We start from the raw sequence: 22,297 nt of genomic DNA, 5'->3' as shown, positions 1-22,297 counted from the left end.
TCCACGACAGCATACTGATTTTTGTATATTTTTTTATTCTTCCTCTGTGATTTGCCTTGTGCTATTTTCTCCTCTGGAGTGGCTTCCCCTGTGTTTTCACATTCCAAATGGCCATCCATTTTACAAAAAACACTTCATGTCGTCTGCTTCAGGGTGGATCCCAGGGTAATTCTCTTTCCCCTGATCTTTCCTGCAGGATGCAGCAGAATTCAACATTCAGAGGCCACTCACTTGAGCACTTTGGCAGATTTATGCTAGGCCTGGTAATGCTCCAAATTGCTTGCTATATGCGAACCCTGTCTTCAAAACTGGCTTCTGGGATTAATAAGTCAAGGGCTTACCTTTCTTTTATTGTCCCACTTCCTCGGTGACATGCAAACACTAACCTCATAGTAGATATTCAAATGAAAGAGTTCAAGTAAATGAGATTTATTGGAACTAAAAACAAAAGTCAGTATAATTTTCCATCTTGTGAGAAGTACCTCCTTGAACCCAGACACTTTAACAGAGTTCCTGATTTTCTGCTTAAGTTTTATGTCCAATTTGCTCCAGTTTCAACCCCCTCGATAAAAACAAAATTTTTTAATCTGTTTGCAAAATATCCCCTCCTCCTGCCCACCTTGCCAGGGCTGTGAGCTGATATATCACTCTTGCCTATTACCCCTTTATAGCTGTTTTGTTAAAGTTCATACCGCAAAGACCTGTAAAAGAAATTTATAGCTCTGGGGATTTCAGCAAATTCTAAATAACCATAACAGGAACATGAAGCATTAATTAAAGACACTCGAGTCTCCATTATAACAGGACTTCTGACATTTAAGGCCCTGCTGCCATGTAAATTTAAAATGGTATGACAAACAGAGAGTAATTTGATGGGCAAAGGTTATAACAGATACCTAAAACCTTTGTCAAAAAAAAAGGTACCTGTCCTTTCTCTAACCCCAACTTGGGGGCTGCAGGAGCCTCTGTCATAAAACATACGAGGGCCTAAATATTTTTGTAGCCACTTATATACAATCTAGGCTCTTCTTTAAGTACAACCGTGTATTAAAAACTAACCCCCAACATTGATGCAGAAATTCTTGGATAAAAGCAACTTCATTTCTAATATATATCACCCAGAGTTTGACTGTTACTTAGCTTAATGCAGGGGTGAATTAAAGCCAAGAGACCAAAGGGTACGCTCCACACATCCATGACCGGTTCCTCAAGGAGAGGCTGCTTTCCCTAAGTTCAGTTCTAGGGATCACTCTTTCGTAAAGTGCTCCATTTCCTCTTGTGTCACTAGATACTGTGTATAGTCTTAGTCCTTAAGTAAACTGGAAGATAAGGATTGTAATGTGTTCTCATTCCTGTACAACACTTACATTGGCTTTGATTGTACTAGGTTCTTAATAAATATTTGTTAATGGATTTAGCACACCTGCTAATTGAAAAGTGACATCATTTGTCATTACCAGATGCATAAATAGGTTATGATAATTTATGTGAATTTGCATATAATTAAATTATGGCTCAAATTAGCACCAGGAAAACTTGCAGCCTCCTCTAAAACCCCCTGTACTTTGTGAGCTCTTACTCCTCCCTTACAGTTGGGCGGCTGGCTTCACTTCTTTCCCATTTCAGCTTTGCCATGTTATTTAATCTAGCACCAGTTGTGTAATTTCAGCTCCCAAATTGAATAAGACATTCCCTCTAGTGGATCCCTCATCCTGACAAACAGCCAAATAGTAATTATTATGCCTTTCAGAGGCTGAGCTATGGAATCATGCTTGCAATATCCCAGGCTTGAGTGCCTAAAAATTTATGCTGTACCTCCCTGTGTCCGCATTTCCATCTGTGACCATATTTCAAGCCCTCTCATTTTTTTTCAATATGATTAAGATAATTTCTTTATGCAGTTGGAAGCCAAAAGAGATATTTAGAAGGAAACTTGATGTCCCATGTTTTTACAAACTTTCTCCCATTTCTTTTCCTATAATTTTTGCCATACAGAGAAGGGGGATTAATTTTGAAGTAGTCTCTAATTTTTTTCCCAAAATGTGTGACCTCCATATTAATAGGAGCCAGAGGACTCATTTATCATATCTGGTCACTGTGAACCTGACATTTACAGGCTGGAATGTTTCTTGCCCAGGACAAATGGATGTCATTTGTAAAACACGCAGCACCCAATCGCAGGCTCCCATGGCTCTCAAACTACATTTTTAAGCAACAATATAAACCATTCCCCAAACTGAAAGGTCTTTTCAAATATTTACTGCCTACCTATGGAATTTTTATTTTGCTGGCTGCTACCATCAATAATCCTGAGCGCTGCGAGCTAAGTGCTGCTTGTGACCTCCAAGGAAAGTCTTCGTGCAGCAGAATGGGGGAGGCAGGTTCAGCACCTGTGCTCTTCCTCTGTACATTCCTGAGGCTTATTACACAGGAGGTGGGGGTCGGCTTATCTTTTATATTTATTATAAGCACCTTCAACCCTTGCATCTGCCAGTAAGCTCAATGACTTTAAGGCACCTTTCCCTACGTACAATAAATGTGTTCACTGATGTCCTTCACTGGGCCTTTTCCTACAGCAGTCCATTATAATTTTTGCATCTGACATTTTGGGTTTATATCTGCAAACCCAACTGTAAGTTCAGGGGCTCACACTGGCACATCTTGCTGATTGGAGGCCATGATCTCGATTCCATGAGGGAGGCCAGACAATGCACCTCCCATAGGATAGCTATACTATCAAAAGTTTTAGTCTCTTATGGTATGCTCTTTCTTATGCTTGTATGCGTATGTTATTGATATCAATATAAGCATACAATTCAACTCTTCTAATAGTTTCCATAAAAATAATTAGCCACAATACAGGGGATTTATGAGCATTTTTAACTATCAAAAACTTACAAATTTTGTTGTTCTTTCCATTTCTCCTCCATTCTTCTCTAATTTTTCCCAAAATCAAGCTTATCATCGCACCTTCAAATGACCCTTCTCAAACTCTGAACAAAAACTCACCTTATTTGCTCAAGAATTTACTTACCTAATCAGGATTTTTTTTTCCTACTGAAAATACTATATTCTTCCTCCAGAGAATTGAAGGAGTCTGGGAGAGTAGAACTGCATTAGTCTTATGCCATTCCTGAAGAATTCTTTTTCCTCCAATTACAGTTTAATTGCTCTGTTCCAAACCAATAAATGGTGATCTCAAACAGATAGTTTAACACAAGCAGCATCTGCCACTGGTCCTAAGCTTACCCCAAGGTTGAAATGTAAGCATGCTAATCCAATACAGAACTTAATGGTGTGATGGATAGAGCCACTTCTGCCTCAGGTATCTACTGCTTAACTCACAAGAGCCATGCTGCAAGGAAATCACAGTTAGTTATTGGGACATTTTTACTATGGTATCTATGTGAAAGTGAGAATACACGGATTAGGATAGTTTTATTTGCTGTGTTTTATGTGCTTTTATTTAGAGACAATACTGTTATCTGCAGCATGAGAAGGCTCTGAGTAGCTGAGTACCGTGAGTTTTGATGACAATACATACACACATTATAATTATCTCTTGGCATAGGACACTTACCCCTACACTAGAGCTGATCAAGCAACCCTCTGTGTGCCTGCTCAGAAATAGAACAACCAGTGTTGCCACATGGTTTCTTCAGGATGTAAATTTCTTACCTCCTGGATATCACCATTATTAATGAACAATAGAACATGCACACAAGTTTTCTAATAATTTTCTTTGTTTAACCATCATCCTATACAAAGTTAGACAGGTCTCTGGATACCAGAAGCCTATGCAGTATCCCCTTAAATGTACAAACATTTCAGTCTATGGAAAAGCACCATTGTAAAGCTTTTCAAATAGAATTCCTCATTTCTACCACATTTTTACTAAATAGTTAGAAATTTTAATATATCATAGAGCAAAGTTGCTTGTTCAACATTATTATATATTGAGAGCAACAGCTCTAACTCCTAATTGTTACCAGTATCATAAATCAAGTGTCCTGTATGCATAGTTAATAGTCTAACCTGAATTTTCCACTCTTTTCTATGAGTCTGTGTAGTTACCTTTGGGGAGCACCTCTAATACCCCAATCATTATGGCTTTGTGAGAAGATGCATTGTCTTGTAGAGTATTGTAACACACAGAAATGTCTCAGCAGAAATCTACCCCCACTACCATCACCACCAAAACTTATGAAAAGAAGTCCTATCAAGTTCAGCCAAAAGAAAAGCCCGTAGCGCTTTTGTAATTTCTAGTCTCATAGAAATGTATCATACAAAATCTCTCAAAATTAAAACAAAAGATTAATATTACAAAATAAATTCCTTGGAGGGATGATATTTTATCATTAGTATAATATAACAGGGATATGATGACACCCAGAGGATACAGTGAGACCATGAAATTTTACGGGTTCTGCTATTTTGGATTGTGCCGTGTAATGATATTAACCAAGATGGTGGTGGAGTCACACCACATTTGTATCTTGTATGATATTATGAGCAACATACATTGCAGTCCAATAACATGGCTGCTTCTTTTCTGATAAGGCTCAGTAGCCAATATGGAAGCTTTTCTGTTCATGGTGAATTCAGCCCCATAATAAAGTAAGTCCATCCAATCTTTGGGGGATCAACTGCTTTGCAGATCAGATGTGGATTATTATACCTTTTTTTTTTTTTAGAAAGACACTTTACTTGGGGATGTTTATAGGAGAAGATGGTATCTATGGCCTAGGTAGTTTTGCTCAAATTAGCAAAATAAAGAATAAATTTCATGCTCTTAACTCAAGGTAGCTCAGTTCATGTGTAGCTGATACAGTAGCTAGAATCACAGCATGGAGTTCCTCTCAGAGTTCAGAGGAGATAGGGAGACACAAAGGTATTGTGGAGAGTAACTCTCTACAGAATGTAGCCAATCCTGTTCTGGGATGGGGAAGGGCTAGACTGTTTTACTCTCTTTTTCCCAATCACAAGAACATGGATAAAGACTGACCCAAGACAGGAGTTTAGAGGATACTTTGAGACAGACATGATTAAGTGTGAAGTGTTAGGGTTAAATCCCATCTTTCAGAGCCAGCAGGACAATATGCTAACATAGCTTAATATGCTCTGCTCTGATAGGGAGGGGCTTATCTGCCAAATTAGCGTCTAAGAGAGAGTTTAGGCAATTAGGTTTAGAAGTTTAAGCTAGTAAAATATGATGTGCAGAAAAGAAGGACAGAAATGGAAATAGAAAAGACACTTGAAGATACGGAACTTCAGACATTTGCCATTCCACCTTTGGAAGTTGTTTGAGTCAGTGGGACTTTGAAATTATGACTGGTCCTGTGAGGTGGCTCTGCAGGAAAAGATGTTAGCTATTTAAGCCGGGAGATTTGTGTTCATTTCACAGAACTCATGTAACAGTGAAAAGGAAAGAGAGACCCAAATGCACAATTTTGTCCTCTGACCTCCACATGAATGCTATTACATATATCTCTGCCCCCTTGGTAATATTATTTTGTTTTAAAAATATTGTTTGAAAAATTTAAAATGAATATATTTTTGATGAAACACACCTCAAGAGCCTCCCACCTGAATCCTCTTATGTTCCTCCTATCATTTTACCAACTTACTTACTCTTTTTAAACCCATTGCATCCACTTAGTGCTTCTAGTATATACATGGAGCATGTATCCAATGGATCTCGGGTAAGCTACTAAGAATCCCACCCATTAAGAAAATTGACTCTCTCTACAGTTATTAGCTACAATAACAACCTGGAAGATAGTCCCATTGATGTGGTAGTAGCAGAAATGTTATAGGAATAACCAACTACTTTCTAATTAGATTTAAACAGCCACAATTTCACAGACATAACTCATGCCTGTTTAGTGGACCATGAATCCATGGCTGGGTAGATCATTGCACCTAGTGGAGAACTTATAACGATTACTATATTCAATATTATTAAATCCCTTCCTAAATACCTTTATATTGTGGAGTGATTACTGCTTATTAGTGTTATTAAATATGGATGATTTCAGTCCTGCTTGGAGTTTCTAATGTGGTTATGAAACACGATGACTGAAAACAAGTTGGAGAGAAAAAGATTTGGCTTACACCTTCATATTATAATACATCACTGAAGAAAATCAGGACAAGATATCAAACATGGCCAGAGCCAATACAGGATAGGTGCTGCTTACTGGCTTGCTTCCCCTGGCTTGCTTAGCATGCTTTCTTATAAAACCTAGGACTACCAATCCAGAGCAGGCCTGGGCCACAGTGGGCTATCCCCTCCAAACATCAACACTGATTAAGAAACTCTCCTACAGCCTTGCCTACAGCTCACTATATTGGAGAAATTTTCTTCATTGAGGCTTTTACTGTTATTTCAGTTCCTACCATTTTTTTGATTTTGTATTGTTTGCAGATTTTGTTTCAATTAACAAAATAATTTACTATAAATGCTAGAATAATTTTGTTAAATGCATTTTGCAGAATAGCATGTTTTATGTTTTCTAGTTGGATTAGCCTAATTTTGGAATTATTTCTGTTTTAAATATCAACAGAAGATTTAAAAGCTAATAAAGATATGAATAGAATATTTCTAGAATAAAGTTAGTGACAAAGGTATAAAATAAAATGTACTTCATGCCATTAATGATGTCAGAAATACAAATTTAAAACATAAGAAAACACAATTTCACACCACAAAGAATGGGAAAAAACACTAAACAACAGAAAATACCAAATATTTGTGAGTTATAAAAGAAGGAAAATTCAATACATTGTGCTGGAACCAAAATTATAATCCCCTCTTGAAGAATGTTTGTCAATTCCACTTATAATTACATATTTTTAATCTATTCTTAACAATTTGACTCCTAGGTATTTTCCAAGAGAAAGAAAAAAGATGTATCTCTATCAAAGAACACTAATTAACTTACCACAGACTATATTTATGATAGATCAAAAAGAAAACCAAAAACCTGGAAACCACCCAGTACTCATCAACTGTTGGTTGGACCAACAAGTTATGACATGTTTATAAACTGGAATATTACGTAGCAGCTAAATTGAATCAATGTGTAGGCATAGCTGAATCTCTGTAACATTATCCTAAGTGAAGATGAGCACAGGTATAAACACTTGCTTCTATTTATGTGAAGTTAACTAAAAATAAATCTCACATACCTGAAAAGTAGCCAGAAACTATGAGAGGATGGAAAGATGGTATACTTGACTACAGAAAACAGGGAACTCAAGGGGGTCCTAGACATTTTCCATATCTGATGCTGAGGCTATTTTAGTAATGGTCTGTGCTAGGTGTGTCTACAAACAATACTCAGGTTTTACAATCAAAAAACTGAGTAAAGGTGAATGACTATAAATACATAAAATGGTATGTCAGACAATTCACTTTTTCACTAATTTACAGAACAAGACTTTTTTTCTTGCTTTCTGAGTAGAATAGAAAGCCAGAGCTGATGCCAAAACAAGGCTAATATAATGAGGTAAGCAATGCTGCTTATTATTCATTATGATCATTTAATGTATTTAATATTTGAAACTCCTCATTCAAGATGGCTCAGTTACAAGCTTCAGGACCTAGATTTGATCCCTCAAAAGCCCAGTAGAAAACTAGGCATGGTGAAATTTTCTTTTAATTCCACATACTTGGACACAAAGCAAACCTCAACAAATATAAGAAAATTAGAATAATACCTTCTAATCTATAATACAACCATGGATTTCTGATGTCTGACTTTTCAGTGAAGAATTCTACTCCTAGACCATCATATGGATATATATATATATATATATATATATATATATATATATATATATATATCTGAACAGCTAATAGCACCAACACAGGCTGTGCTGATAAACCATACCTCTAGGCTGTATCTGCTAAGCAGGCCAGCATCTGTGGAAATATGTAGGTAAGGCACCACAGAGGAATAAACTCTGCCTTGCTGGACATTTCCCAGTGTCTCTGCATCCATTACTGAAATTCAGAATACACCAGAGTTTATGAGTCCGAGCCACTGGCACAGGCCTGTAATCTAGTTATTTTAGCATCTCAGGCAGTATGATCACAAGTTCAAGCTATGCTGGTCTGCAGAGTGAGTTCAAGAGTAATGTAGGCACAAACAAGGTCTTGTTTAAAATTTAAAAAAGAACAAAGGTGAAAAGAGAAAAAAAAAGAGAGAGAGAGAGAAAATACTTGCACCCAATAATAAAGGTATATTGATCCCTGCCTGCTCTTCCGTGACGATTGATGGGTCTTGATTAAGTTAAATATTTAGCCTTAAACCTGTTATTCGGGTGTCACATTAGACTATTTTATAGTGTGTGTGTGTGTGTGTGTGTGTGTGTGTGTGTGTGTGTGTGTGTGTGAATAAGTAAGTATACAACGGCTCCTCCTTCTTGTCACAGCTGGTGACATCTTTAAACTGATCTGTCCTTTCGCTACCTTCAGCTGTGAAAAATCCCGCGGAAGTCTCCAGCCCCGTTCTAGAAACTCGGCATCAAAACGCCCCAGCTAAGTGCAAGGCTTGGCCTTCTTTTAAACTCCTTGCTTGTTTTACTTGTCCCTGCAACTGCCAACTACGATATGCTGTTTCAGTTCTTTGCCTTAAAAAAGCTTCCTAAAATCAAAGAGCCGGAAACAGAGTTCAATGCAGACACCCCTCCTGCTCCCACTAATAGGGAACCCACTGGGAGACTGAGCTGCCTATGGGCTACATCTGATCAGGGGGCCTAGGTCCTCTCCATGCATGGTGCTTCGTTGATGCATCAGTCTTTGCAGGCAACACTGGGTCTAGAGTTTTTTGCTTTGTTGGTCTCCTTGTGGAGCTCCTATTCCCTCCTGGTCCTTCTATCCTTCCCTTCTTCCATAAGACTCCCTGTGCTCTGCCCAAAGTTAGGCTGTCTCTGCATTTGCTTCTATCCCCCTGACAGGGTGGCCTTACCAGGTCACAGAGGAAGATATCTAGGCAGTCCTGTTGAGACTTGATAGGCTAAGGTCAGATAGCAGTGGCAGAGGACTACCCCTTTTTAGTGGACTGGAGGAGGGAGAAAGAAGGATGTTGAGATCTGGAGGAGATGAGGGAGAGGGCTGCAATAGGGATACAAAGTAAATAAATTGTAAAAAAATTATAAAAGAAAATTGAAAAGGAAAGGAGAGAAAAGAAAAGAAAAGAAAAGAAAAGAAAAGAAAAGAAAAGAAAAGAAAAGAAAAGAAAAGAAAAGAAAAGAAAAGAAAAGAAAAGAAAAGAAAAGAAAAGCTTCCTGTAAACAGCTTTTGAGGCTGTTCTTTGAGAAGTTCTCTTCAGGCAGTTGCCAGCAGGCTTGATCCAAACCCTGAATTTCAGCTTTGGTCGTGCTCATTGGTCTTTGGATCTCTACCCTGCAACACCAGGTACCCAGACACTGCATGTATGTATGGTAGGCAACTTCAAGTATTGGTCTTCACCTAACAGTTTGTTTGAGATGGAGTTTCACATTATTCTCTGCCTTGTTTACCAGCTTTACTGGACTGTAAACTTATTTACATTCTCTACCTCCCAGGATGCAGTGATATTGGAACTGCAGCTGCTGGTGACTGTGGCAGGGTTGATATGTGTTTTGGGGAAACAAAATCACATTATCAAACTTGTGTGGCAATTACTTTACCAGCTGAGCGATGTCCCCAGTTGCTGATTCTAAAATCTAATCTTCCAACGCTAGCATTTCATGTTTTCTGGTTGCACCTGACTCAGTTTGACTCTACAGCTTGAATATTTTTATGGGTCTCTGAGAGAAGCCCCTGTGACTTCAGTGTAGTTCGTGAAATGTGTACCTCTCATGAGATCTTTGCCTTGTGTATCACAGAGAAAGAAAGCTGTAAGGTTTTGTGTGGTGCAAATTCTATGTTGCCAAAAAGTAAGTATGTTGAGCTATTATGTAATTCACAGCTTCTGTCATAATATCATAACCTCATAAGTTGTAAGAACCAATGACCTTGACACTGCTCCATTATGCATTCTTTACATGTTGCAGGTTCATTTGCTTTCTTTGGTATAAATACCCAATAGATTATATAAAGTACAATCTGAAAGTTTACTTTTATTATTACTTTATAGCCATAACTCAGCACAATGTCTTTCACTAAATTAGTTCATCAACTAAGGATCAAATTAATAGAGATGCATTTTTATCTTGATTATTAACCTCACAAGAATATCTATGTGTGAAGGTAGGAGGGAGTAAGGATTTGGAATTTCTTTATAAAAAATTTTATATTTGTATTCTTACTTTATGCTCTTATACATTCCTGAAGCCGATAAATCAGAAATTGGTACATTTAGGACTTCTTGTATCATAAGATATATTTACATAATTCTAAAACAAAACAAACAGCAACAACAAACTCTGCAATGTAACACCATCTGCTTGTTCAAGAATCTGTCTCCTGAAAAACAGCAGATTCTTACTAGCATATCAAAAATCTATAGAAACAAATGGGTTTTTTTGTTTTTGTTTTTGTTTTTTTAGTGAATAAAATGCTTTATTCAGCTAATATTCTGTTGATTGTTGATCTGTATTATTTTCAACTAAGTGACTCTCCTAGAAACAGGTTATTCGTGTATTTAAGCTTAACTTCCTAATTCACAAGGACTAGTCCAGGGAGAAGTCTTAGCTAAGTCCCTCTAACACATTTTGCCTCTTTTCTTTCACCTTTTGTTAGGTTGAACTTGAATAGTAAAGGTAATAACTTCTTTCCAGGTGAAAGAGGGGTTGGAGGCGAAAATTCTTGAAAGTCAGACTCAAAAGTATAGCATATTTCTAGGGAATTCAACTGGTCAAAAAATTCACAAAACTAGCTCAAATTAAACACTAAAAAGCTGGACATGGATATTTAATGGAAAGACTTTCAAAGTAAGACAGTCATTCTGCACATTAGTATTTTGCATAGTGAATTCATTTGTGGGTAGAGTAATTAGAATATCTGAACAAAACTCATTTTAATGAGAAAGTAGTTATCAATATCAATACATGTACATGTAATCCCTTCTCTAAGTGTTGTATATAGTGTTTAAAGAATGGCACCCTTAATGCCTGGTCTCCAACTTCTGATGCTGAAAACCAAATAGGTGGAGAGAGACCTTGGGATGAAAGGAAACTTATTTTTATTCATTTTACAACCCTTCTTTCATGTTGTTGTCTGAAATGCAAGTCTACTCTGGGAGGAAAGGAGACAGATGTGTGTCACTTGACACCCTTAGCTGTATCCATTCTACCAGCATCAATAATGGTACCTCTCTACCAAAGGTTTCAAGACCTCACAGATCATCTGACAAATCTGGGGAACCTCAGCCACCATGCTGTACACCCTGATCTCCCAATTCCGGGACTGTGGAGGAAACTGCTTTCCTCTTCCATTGAGAGAGAAACAAACCAAATCACCAAAATTTCAAATGATTTCTTCAGCACCAGCAAAGCTCCTCTGAAGAACAGAAAGTGGACTCTGCAGATTTGAGTGCCATGTTCTGAGCTTCTCAGTTTAGCCTGTACCCACAAACTGTCGAATTTGTTTCATTCCTATAGAAATTTAAAATAGAATCGTAAGCAAGTTTGATGTCATATCTTTGCTCATACAATATTAATATGATATGATACACAAAAATTCAATCATAGTTTATCTAGGCATAATCGGCCTTCATGAACATCATTTTACAATTTTAAATCTTCATTATGGTTCTATATCTAAATCCATTTTCAGAAAATTTACATGATATTCAAAATTTAATAGAACTTGTGATCAGACATGATCTATCTGTCATTTATGTGACATTTCTTAAATAGAAAAGATGAAATATTATAATTTAGGTTACTTTAGGTCATTGTCAATATTGTGAGAGTCTGATAGAACAGCTTGCTCTCTCTTTTACTTGTCCTTCAAGTAAAATTGTCCCTTCATTCATTTTTGCTATAGCCTTGACAGGCAGCTGATTTTGAAGTGTGAGACAATTATTTGTTTTTTGGATGTTACCGTTTATTGGGAGAAGGATAAAATCAATGTGACATTTCCAGAACAATGAGAGATGGCGATAGTAGATGGTCTTTAAACGCGAAGCACTAAATTTAAAAAATGTCATCTGTATATTATGTCAGACTTTGTCAAAGATAAAACAATAAAACTTATAGACATAAAAACTAATCGTATTTCACCATATTACTTGTAGATAAAGACAGTGTTCTCATTTTGCTGCATGCCTGCCTAAATGCTGCCTTATCACAAGCTAGAATGACTGCAGCTATATTATTAGGGTAGTCTTGTGATTTGAGCCATTAACAAAATACAGATATTTGTGTGGCTGAGCGGTGTGTGATTGTGGATGCACCCCAAGTTCCCATCTGCCATTATGCGTGATCATAGAAGCAGCCATGGAAATATAGTGTTTGCAACATTTCTATTTATCCAGGCATGCATGACCCCTAGGCAACAGGCACACCCTCTGTTCCTCTTTTCTTATTTTTCAAATAAAAATGCCATTCGAATTATGTCACAGATTCAGTGGAAAAGGTAAACAACTAACAGAGAACAGTTGGTCCGTAATAACTTAAGGCTGCTGTTGTTAGAGTGACAGTGTTCTTAAAGTGATATAACACTGGCAATGTTCAACTGCTCATACACACACACATTACTACTTGTATTGTTACTGTTTGTGATTTCTGGTTTTTCGCTATTTTACCAACGTGGTTTACCTTTAACCACGTGTTTTAGTGAAATAAAGTTGTGTGAACTTTAAAAGAGCATAGTCATCACACATTTGAAGAGAAGCTAGAAAGAGACTTACAGTTCTAATATTTCATTTTTCTTTTCATGTTTTAAAGACATTTCATTGAATAGTGTTGGTAAGTTAGAACAATGAGTTGACTTACATAATGTTACAAGAGTCTCATTCAGTGGTCTGGTAGCAGTTCGGTTTTCTGTGTCATGTTAAGATCAGTAAATTATTGTTTTTTAATAATTCAGATTTAGAGAGTGATTGAAAGTGTGGCAGAGGAAATATATTTCACAATTTGGGGTTTGTTCTGAAGATTGGCCACATATTGAGAAACTTAGAGCAAACTTTCCCAGGTCTGAGCTGTTTGTCCCTGACAACCTGAACTATAGGAATTTAAACAGAAAACAGCAGGAGACAAAGGAAGGGGAGTTTCCTGCTGCTTTTTGCATTTGTATGTAAACAGGTATAACAGACATTGTGGAGACCACCACTTCAGGTATTTGGGAGGTGGTTGCGGGGAGGAACTGATGTACAATTCATGAAGATTTCCTAAAACACAAAATGTTTTTCTCCTTTAATTCTACAATATGCATAAACCATCCCTATTTCTTATATTAGAATTCATATGCTAACATTTTATGAAGTGAACATATTTCCTGGTATTAGCCTGGTGTGTACAGACTATCATAAGCAGTTTACTAATGAAAGTGTATTTGTGAAATAAAACTAGTTCATATTCTAATCTTAAATTATAGGAAGGTTATACATCTCTTTAATGTCTCTAAATCTCTGTATTCTAACCTAAACAATGTTGATAGGGATACTAGTGTAATACCCCAAATTAACCTGTAAGCCCCACCTGCCTAGGAACCAGGTGACTATCTCAGGCTTTAGGAATTGTAATCCTTGAAAGATAAGGAAGCCTCGTGGGACAGTTTGGTGGTCAATAGTTTTGCCCTTACAAACCCTTGCAATAAGTGGGGGTAGGTCATTTTCAGCTAGGAAATTCTTGGGAAAGTTTCTAACCAAGGTCCATTTCTTTAATAAAGCCTTCTTTAAATTTGGCCAAAAATAGTGGAATTATTTTTCTCTGGCAAATCTCAGGATTAACAACGGTATCTCAGGATATTCTACATATACAGTTGTTATACCTACAGATGGACACACACACACACACACACACATACACACACAGGCATACACACAGGCACAGGCAATGTCTGAGTGACTCCCAGGAAACTTAAGTTTCCAATGTATCTTTCTTTGTTCCTTAGAACAAGACCAGAAACAAAGAACAGAGTATTGGTATCAGTTTTCTTTTCTTTTTTTTTTTTTCAATTTAATTTTATTTATATATTTACGTATTACAATTTATTCACTTTGTATCCCTCCTGTAGGCCCCTCCCTCATCTCCTCCCAGTCTCTCCCACCCTTCCTTTTCCCCCACTATGCCCTTCCCCTAGTCTCCTGATAAGAGGAGGCCAACAGAGCCAAAAAATGTGGGCCCAATGGGCATATTGAGGTGAGGAAAATTTCCATTCCCAAGAATGATATGGTTCTGGGGTCATTTCTGAGACTGATACTCCAACCAAGGACCATGAATAGAGATAACCTAGAACCCCTCCTCAGATGAAGCCCATAGACTTCTCAGTTTCTAGGTGGGTTCCCTAGTAAAAAGGTACAGGGGCTATCTCTGACATGAACTCAGTGGCAGGCTCTTTGATAACATTCCCTTGGGAAGTGCTGCCTTGCCAGGCTACTGAAGAAGATGATGCAGCCAGCTTTGATGAGACCTGATACGATAGGGTCAAATAAAAAGGGAGGAGGTTAGCTTTTCAAATGAACCTGCATTGGGTTGGCCTTAGGAAGAAATCTGGTGACCTCAGGAAAACTCTACAGGAAACAAAAGTAAAAACAGAGTGTATTGTTCTTTCATCTGTTCATTTGGTTCAACATAGGGATTTGCTTTCTCGTCGTATGCATTATAAGACAAGAACTTTTTTCTAAAGAGAATGTGGTAATTGTTAACAAACCAAAAAAAAAATGTTAGTTGTAACACCTAGAACAGCCAGGAAGCTTCCAGAAATAGAAAGTCCAGATATAATTTTTATATACTATAATATGATCAAGATTTTTCCCTTCCCCAATTCCTTCCAAATTCTCTAAATCTCCTAACCCACCCAAATTTTTGAAAGCTTCCCAACACTCCTCACCAGCACTACCATATACTTCCTTAAATTTTATTGGAATTGTTGGGTGGTGTGTCTATTTTTATTGCCACTGGATACTTGAAGACTTTGTTTTTAGTCAACAATTTTTATTTGCATACACCTGGCTATTTCTATTTGCATTTTACTTTATTATTTATATTTTTTATAGAATCAAGCAATTAATGCAAATATCTTCAAGATTTCTACTTTTTGTGTGTTTATCTATTTTGTAAATATATGATGTGATTATTTTTCGAATATTTCTTTGACTTAATAAATTTTGACTTTGTTCCAAGTGGTATTTTAGTCTCTGCATTTATTATCAGAATTTTATTTTTACCTCTGCTCTTCAAAGTTGTTCTTTTGTTGTACTTAGCATGACAATAGCAAATCCTTGTGATCTATTGAGCTTTTCTTTACACAAGAGGTAGGCTCTTGTTGAAAAAAATTATATATTTATTCTTACACCAAAATCATTTTGTTTGTTAATTTATAATAATAATATTCAGATTTAAAAATTTTCATGGTGATGCATATTGTGTTATTTTCGTAATCCTAACTTTATGCTATTTAACAAAAAACAATAGACCCTGTATATTTAATTTTCTTTTATTCTTTCTGTCCTTCACATACTGAGTGGGCATGCTGAGTTAGAAATTAATTCTATCCAGTCACTTATTTGACTCTGTATTTAGTTTTTGTTACTGTTATAACAAATTACCTATACCATAGCAAATTTATTATGTTCAGGTCAAATGCCCAGCCTGCTATTTCCTTGGAGTCATCTATAATCTCTAGCTCTTACAATCTTTCTTCCTCCCATTTGGCATAGATCCATGTGCCTTGAAATGAGGGTTGTGACTTTGAGTCTCTCAACTCTCTGTGCATTTTCCAGCTGGGATCCTCTTTGTTAATTAGTATGTTGTCTTACTGTTTTCCTTTCTTAGATTGTCTGTTTTGATTTTCAGGTTTTTGCTTATTGTTTGACTTTTATTCTTTTCTTTTTAAAAAGAGAAAGAACATAAAGTTGAGACAGTAGGGAGGGAGGATGGATCTGAGAAGAGTTGAGGGAAGGAGAAGAATAAAATACAAAATATATTATTAAATTACTTAAAGTTATTTTATTATTAAAAAAATGGCCAAACTGCTCATGTGGGCAGTGTGCTAGACTTTTTTTAAGGTCAGTGCCTACATGTTGCTGGCCTTGGCTATTTACAGGGTCTTTAAGGGAAGGAAGGATTTCTACACAGACGCAGTTTGTCAAATTACACTGTAGATTGAGTGACAGGATCTGTTTCAGTGATGATTTTCAAGCTGTATACCCGACTTATAACAGCCTTCATCCTAGAAGTCACCAGCACGATGAAATACTCTTCAGATTTAATGTTTCTCTTCTCCACCCATGTCTTTTCTTTTTTTACTTCTAGCTAGCCAAAGCTATCGGCTTTGAAGAAACTGTGATTTAATAAATTGTCTTATTTTCATTTTCAAGTCTCCTATACTGTCATAGTCTCCAAAGATGACCATATTCACTCCTTTGGGATCAAATCTTTTTTTTTTTTTTTTTAAGATTTATTTATTTATTTATTTATTTATTTATTTATTATGTATACAGAGTTCTGCCTGCATGTACACCTGCACGACAGAATAGGACACCAGATCTCATTATAGATGGTTGTGAGCCACCATGTGGTTGCTGGGAATTGAACTTAGGACCTTTGTAAGAGCAGTCAGTCCTCTTAACCTCTGAGCCATCTCCCCAAACCCTGGGGATCAAATCTTAACACGATGGCAGCACAAAATCTTATCGAAACTTCTGAGCTGCATTACTCCAATATCAATCTCCTTGTGTGTTCTACAATTCTGTTTTTTCAGTGAGTTATCTGATTACAAGTACCCACAAAAATCTAGAATCCAATTCCAAGTATGTTTATACTCAGTGTGCTAATTACCCAGGGCAATACAATTTTCAAAACGAGATCAATCTCTTTGTACCCCAAAGCATCGCAAAATTCAGGTCAATTTGTTATTACCAGTCCCTACTCAGTTTACCTGGTAGAAAAGATTTCAAGCTATTAAAATGACAGGAAAAGAATTGGCTTCTCTTGTCAGCTTTCCAGTCTGTGCAAACGTTTGCATAAACTTTATAGGAATAGCTCCTATAAAGATGTTTTACATTTTCTATTTAAATTGTGATGAGGGATGGTTTTCCACAAAATTCTCTAACACATTTCTAGTTTTTAGCACTGTTGAGTTTACCTCATGAAGAAATAGCCTACATCTTCACCTGCATGAAATATTTTTATTGTACTGGACCTGTGACGTATAAGCCCACACGATGGAAAAACAATTTGTTTCAACTCCTCACAATCTATAATGTTCTTTCATGATGTACTTTTACTGGATAGATTTTTCAAAATGTGGTATAATATATTTAAACAGATATATGTTTTCCTTATTTTTAATGGAACAAACTGTGGTTTAGACAGATAGCACATTGTCATTACAAGTTTGTGTTGGTTACTTTTACAGGACTGTGAACAAAGTTCTTGAGAGAATCATGAAAAAAGAGCAAAGGATTTTCTCAGCTCCATATTCTGCTGTAAAATATGAGTGTTAGCAGCCTCAACAGGAGGTTGAGGAGACAGAGACTTAGAGGGGTAACCCTTCAAACATGCCCCAGTGACTCACTTCCTCTAGTTGTGTGCCCCCTACTAAAGTTTCTAGAAGTGACGGACATAGCACCTCTTCCTGAAAACCAAGAGAGACTCTTTGGGGACATTGTTTTTAAGCTGTTTGTTTGTTGTTTTGTTTTTGTTTTTGAGACAGAATTTCTCTGTGTAGCTGTGGCTCTCCTGGATTCACTTTGTAGACCAGGCTGGACTCGAACTCACAGAGATCCTCCTGCCTCTGCCTCCTGATTGCTGGGACTATAGGCATGAGGTTCCATGCCTGGCTTGTTGTTGATTGTTTTAATGTGAATTTCATCATGATATTTAGAATCACTTTATATATTTTTTTCTTGTTAGACATACTATAATAATAAATTATACTAATAGAGTTTTCCTTCTGGTTTTTGAGATTAAAATGTCTTTTAGTCATGGTATATTTTGTAGCGTGATTAATTTATTTGACAATGTTTTATTTATGAGCCTTGTATCTATCACAAGGCTTTTAGAAGTATCTGTCTTAGCAGTATTTGCTAGCACTTTATCGAAGTCATGACCTAACTGTTGCTTAAGCGAAAAAATTTGGAGAATAGTTTGTCTTTATATGTGTTAGCTCCATCAAAAATTTTAGTCACCTGAAATTTGTATAATTTATAAAATAATTATAAGATTATCAGTAATGGAGAGAGGTACTGGTGTTCTGTGCATCACACAAGGAACACAGCAGGCACTGCCAGATAATGTAAGACAAAGATTTATTTTACCTTTCCCCCTAGACTTTCATTAATTGAAGATGTTTAATATTTATATTATGGAAAAATACATCTCTTTCATGTGCAAACAAAAATAACTGATTTTGTGAGTTTTAATATCTTTACATAGTCAAAATATACTTCCTTTCAATATTTGTTATTGATTAATATTTGTATTCTTATTTTAAACAAAGCACATAATCCTCTGAGCCACTAGGCATATTTCTTCTTAAGGACACTTTCCTGTTCGGGGAAGGATAAATTATTTTCTATGACCTTCAAACTTTATGATAATCTTGTGTGTGTGTTGAAAATCTGGTTAATTCGTAGACGATTCTCTATTTTTGTTTTCTTGAGACAGGGTCTCTAACTGAACCCAGAGCTTTCTGTTCATCTGATCTTGTCTAGCCAGATCACCCTAGCATTCGTCTTTCTCCATTTCCTGAGCCACAATGCTTCCAAACACAGGTACTTCTGCTTGCATGACAAGCACATTATCCAGAGCCATCTGTATAACCTCTCTGACATCTTCAGTAGCAGTTTTTAGTTTATCATCTGAAAGGGGGCTACCGAAGCTTACAAGAGAGCAATGCCGACACATAATTCTTCCTCAGAATTACTGAAAGCTGTGGGATTGATAGTATTAGAGATTGCAGTCTTGCAATTAGACTTCCAGAATAATCGACAAGTTAACTCAAGTAAAAGTTATGATAAGAATGACAGCTGTTATCAAGCTACTATTGAATGAAAGAGAAGAGAACACATTCAGACCCTAATCATGGTGCTGGCATACACTTTGCTTCTGGGAAAGCATCAGTTTAAGGCTATGCGTGATGTTCTTATTGTTTTGAATGTCATGTATTTCAACTTCTGTATCTTTTTATTATCTCTTCTGTTTGGTGTCCACTTAAAATTTATAAGTATTTCTTTAAAATTAACAGTTTTTGCTTTGTTTTATTTTTTTAAAAAATCTACAAATTGGGCCTTAATTTTTAGATAATTTTGTCCTTTATGATTTTTGCTCTAGTGGTTCATTGACTTTTGCTCAGTTAATTTACCTCTGTATTATCTTTTCTTAGATATTTTAGTGTCACTTACTTGACTTAAATATTATCTTAAACTATTGTCTCACTTAACAACAAAATGCATAAACCATTATTTTCTGCTTCATATATTGACAAGGTATTATGTATATTCCAGTGTAATTATTTATGTTTTAAAGAGCTAATAGGTATGAAGTATTTTTAGGTGGATACTTCCACATTCCTTCAGTCTTATAGTTCAGCCCTAGCAGGTTTTACAAATGACGATTTCCCATTTCATCTGTGAGAACAACTTTTTTACAAGAGTTAACACTGCATAGATTATTCAGCCCCTCTGTCTCATTTTTCTCAGATAAGCTTGTTAATACCTACAGCATTATATAAGACATTGAACAGGGATTAGTAAATAAATGACTTTAACTGCATTTGGATGGAATTCATTCTGACCATCTAGATCTTTTAATATATACATATATTAATTTCAGTTTATTCCATTTCATGATTTGAATAAAGATATATTAAGGCCACACAGAACTTAAAAATGTGTGTTTTAGCAAGCCATTTAGAAACCTGACTACATCATGAGCAGGTAGCTCTGCTTTATTCATTATTGGCTTTAGTCAAAGGCTTTCTGCTGCTGTTCCTAATCTACATCCAAGAATTTGAAGCCTGCAACATGTATGTTCCCTAGTTCAAGTTCACTTGTGATTCTCCATTGTGCCTGGCAAGGAGTTGAGGCAGTAGTAGGCAATGAGTCCCTTTGAGTTCATAGGACCGAAGCAGTTAGAAGATGGTAATTTCCTTCTAAGAATTCAGACTCTGCTTCCCTTCGATTTAGATGAATAGGGCTGGAGGATCATTACCATCCCAGACCTGTTTCTGGAAGGCATGTTAAACATATCAGAATTTCAACCCTGGTCCCAGTAGACACACATAGATCAGAAATGCATTCATGTGCCCCTCTAGCTGTCAGTCTCTGCGAGGATCCAATGATGGAATAGGCCCCAAAGGCAAAACTAACTTCTCATTTCCAGAGGCAATAAGGGCCAAGGTGAAGAAGATTAACCACATGAGGTGATACAGGGCTGGTATGATTGTCTTCTAGAGAAAGTGAAATTAATTTCCAAGCCTTGTCAATCACATTATAGGAATCTGTGTTTGCTCTTTTTAAATTGAAGAAATCAAACTAGTTAGTTTTCTTACTTGGATACAGTGTGACCAATTTTCCCCGAATTGCAATGCATGTACTTCAACTCAATAAAGTACTAACAGCCTCAAGATAAAGTTTTACTGTATGTGCATCTTTTATTTTTCTGTTATTTCAAGCATAGATATCTTGTAAGAAAAGAATAACATAAAATACTCTCTTACTCTCTCCAAGATAACTTTCTTCTTTCTCTTTTTTTATATGTCTGTTTATTCTCTTTTCCTCTGCATAAGATTATGGTTTTTTTGCTACTTATACACAACTTTAATTTGAGAATAAAATAATGTTATAAAAATGACATCACTAAATAAAAGTATTTTATCTTTTGTTGCCACTGCAATTAATTATTAAACTTCAAATTGGTGACAATGATCACAGCTCCGTTGAATGTTCTGGGCTTTAAATGACCCCAGTATTGCTTCGTGCCATAATAACATGCAATGCAGTAACACACATATTACATTTGCTGTTCCAGTTTCCTTTTTTCTTAGCTTAATATTCTTTTTTCTATTTCCTAACCTGGAATTTTGTAAATTATTTTGTAGAATGCCTCATAACCTTGGTACTTGTGTTGTTTCTCCACAAATCGTCATGGGTGAACATTTTTGAGTATGACAGCTCAGGAGTTAGGCTCCTTCTTTTCTCAAGACTCATATCCATGGATACACCGTGCTGTTGATATTGCTCTAATGATTTTGTTAAAACAGGATTCCCTCAGGTTTTACTATGGTATAGTTATGATTTTCCTCCCTTATAATAAGTAATTGATTTTTGCCTGACACTCTGAGAATATAGAAACATCTCCTATATAATCCAATGTTCACTTACTAATTTTAGAAACCTTTGTGGATTTGCGATTACTTCTGTGTTTGTTGGTGACATCCACATGTAAGGAAAAGATTTCTTTCATATTCACATATTATCGTTCACTTGTATCTATATAAATCATGGATTTCTACTTTATTTAGAGTTCATATTTTATTGTCATTATTCCCTTTACCGATCAAGTTTCCCTGTATTTAACCCATGTAAAATCCTTCAAGTCAGACTGTGTTTTTGATGACAAAGTCTAGTTTTTCAGTCAAGATTTCACTATTGATTTCCAGTAATTTTAAGTCTCTTCTCCAATCTGATAGACATGGCCCCACTAACATCACTATTCTTTTTTACTGTGACTTGAAAGAATCTTTAAGAAGTTTCTTAATTGCTAATCTATACAGTGGATCCTCCCAAGAGTTTAAACTTGTGATGTTGAGTTCCATAGTGCATTCAAATTATGAAAATCTCTTCAAATCTACAATGAACTAATAGGACTGAAGTGATATTCAGAGAAGTTTTCAGATTTCCATTGTTTTGCAATTTATTCTCTACTATTTTATTTTTGATGTTATGGTACGTAATTTTGACTTGTATTCCATTTTCAAATTGTCTGCTTCTGGAACATATGAATGAAATTGATTTTTATATTGGCCTCCTGTATGGTGACCTGCTAAATTTACTTATTTGTTTTAAGTATTGCCTTGTAGATAGATTCCTTTGGATTTTTAGGTAAGCTATCATGTTCTTTGAAAATTAAATGTGTACTTCTTCTTTTTGCAATGCTATACTTTCTATTTTGTTTACTTTTTTTATTATACTTC

Source organism: Meriones unguiculatus, chromosome 2 (genome assembly GCF_030254825.1).
Source record: "Meriones unguiculatus strain TT.TT164.6M chromosome 2, Bangor_MerUng_6.1, whole genome shotgun sequence".
In the NCBI taxonomy this organism is placed as follows: domain Eukaryota; kingdom Metazoa; phylum Chordata; class Mammalia; order Rodentia; family Muridae; genus Meriones; species Meriones unguiculatus.
Note: the sequence above shows the minus strand (reverse complement) of the source record.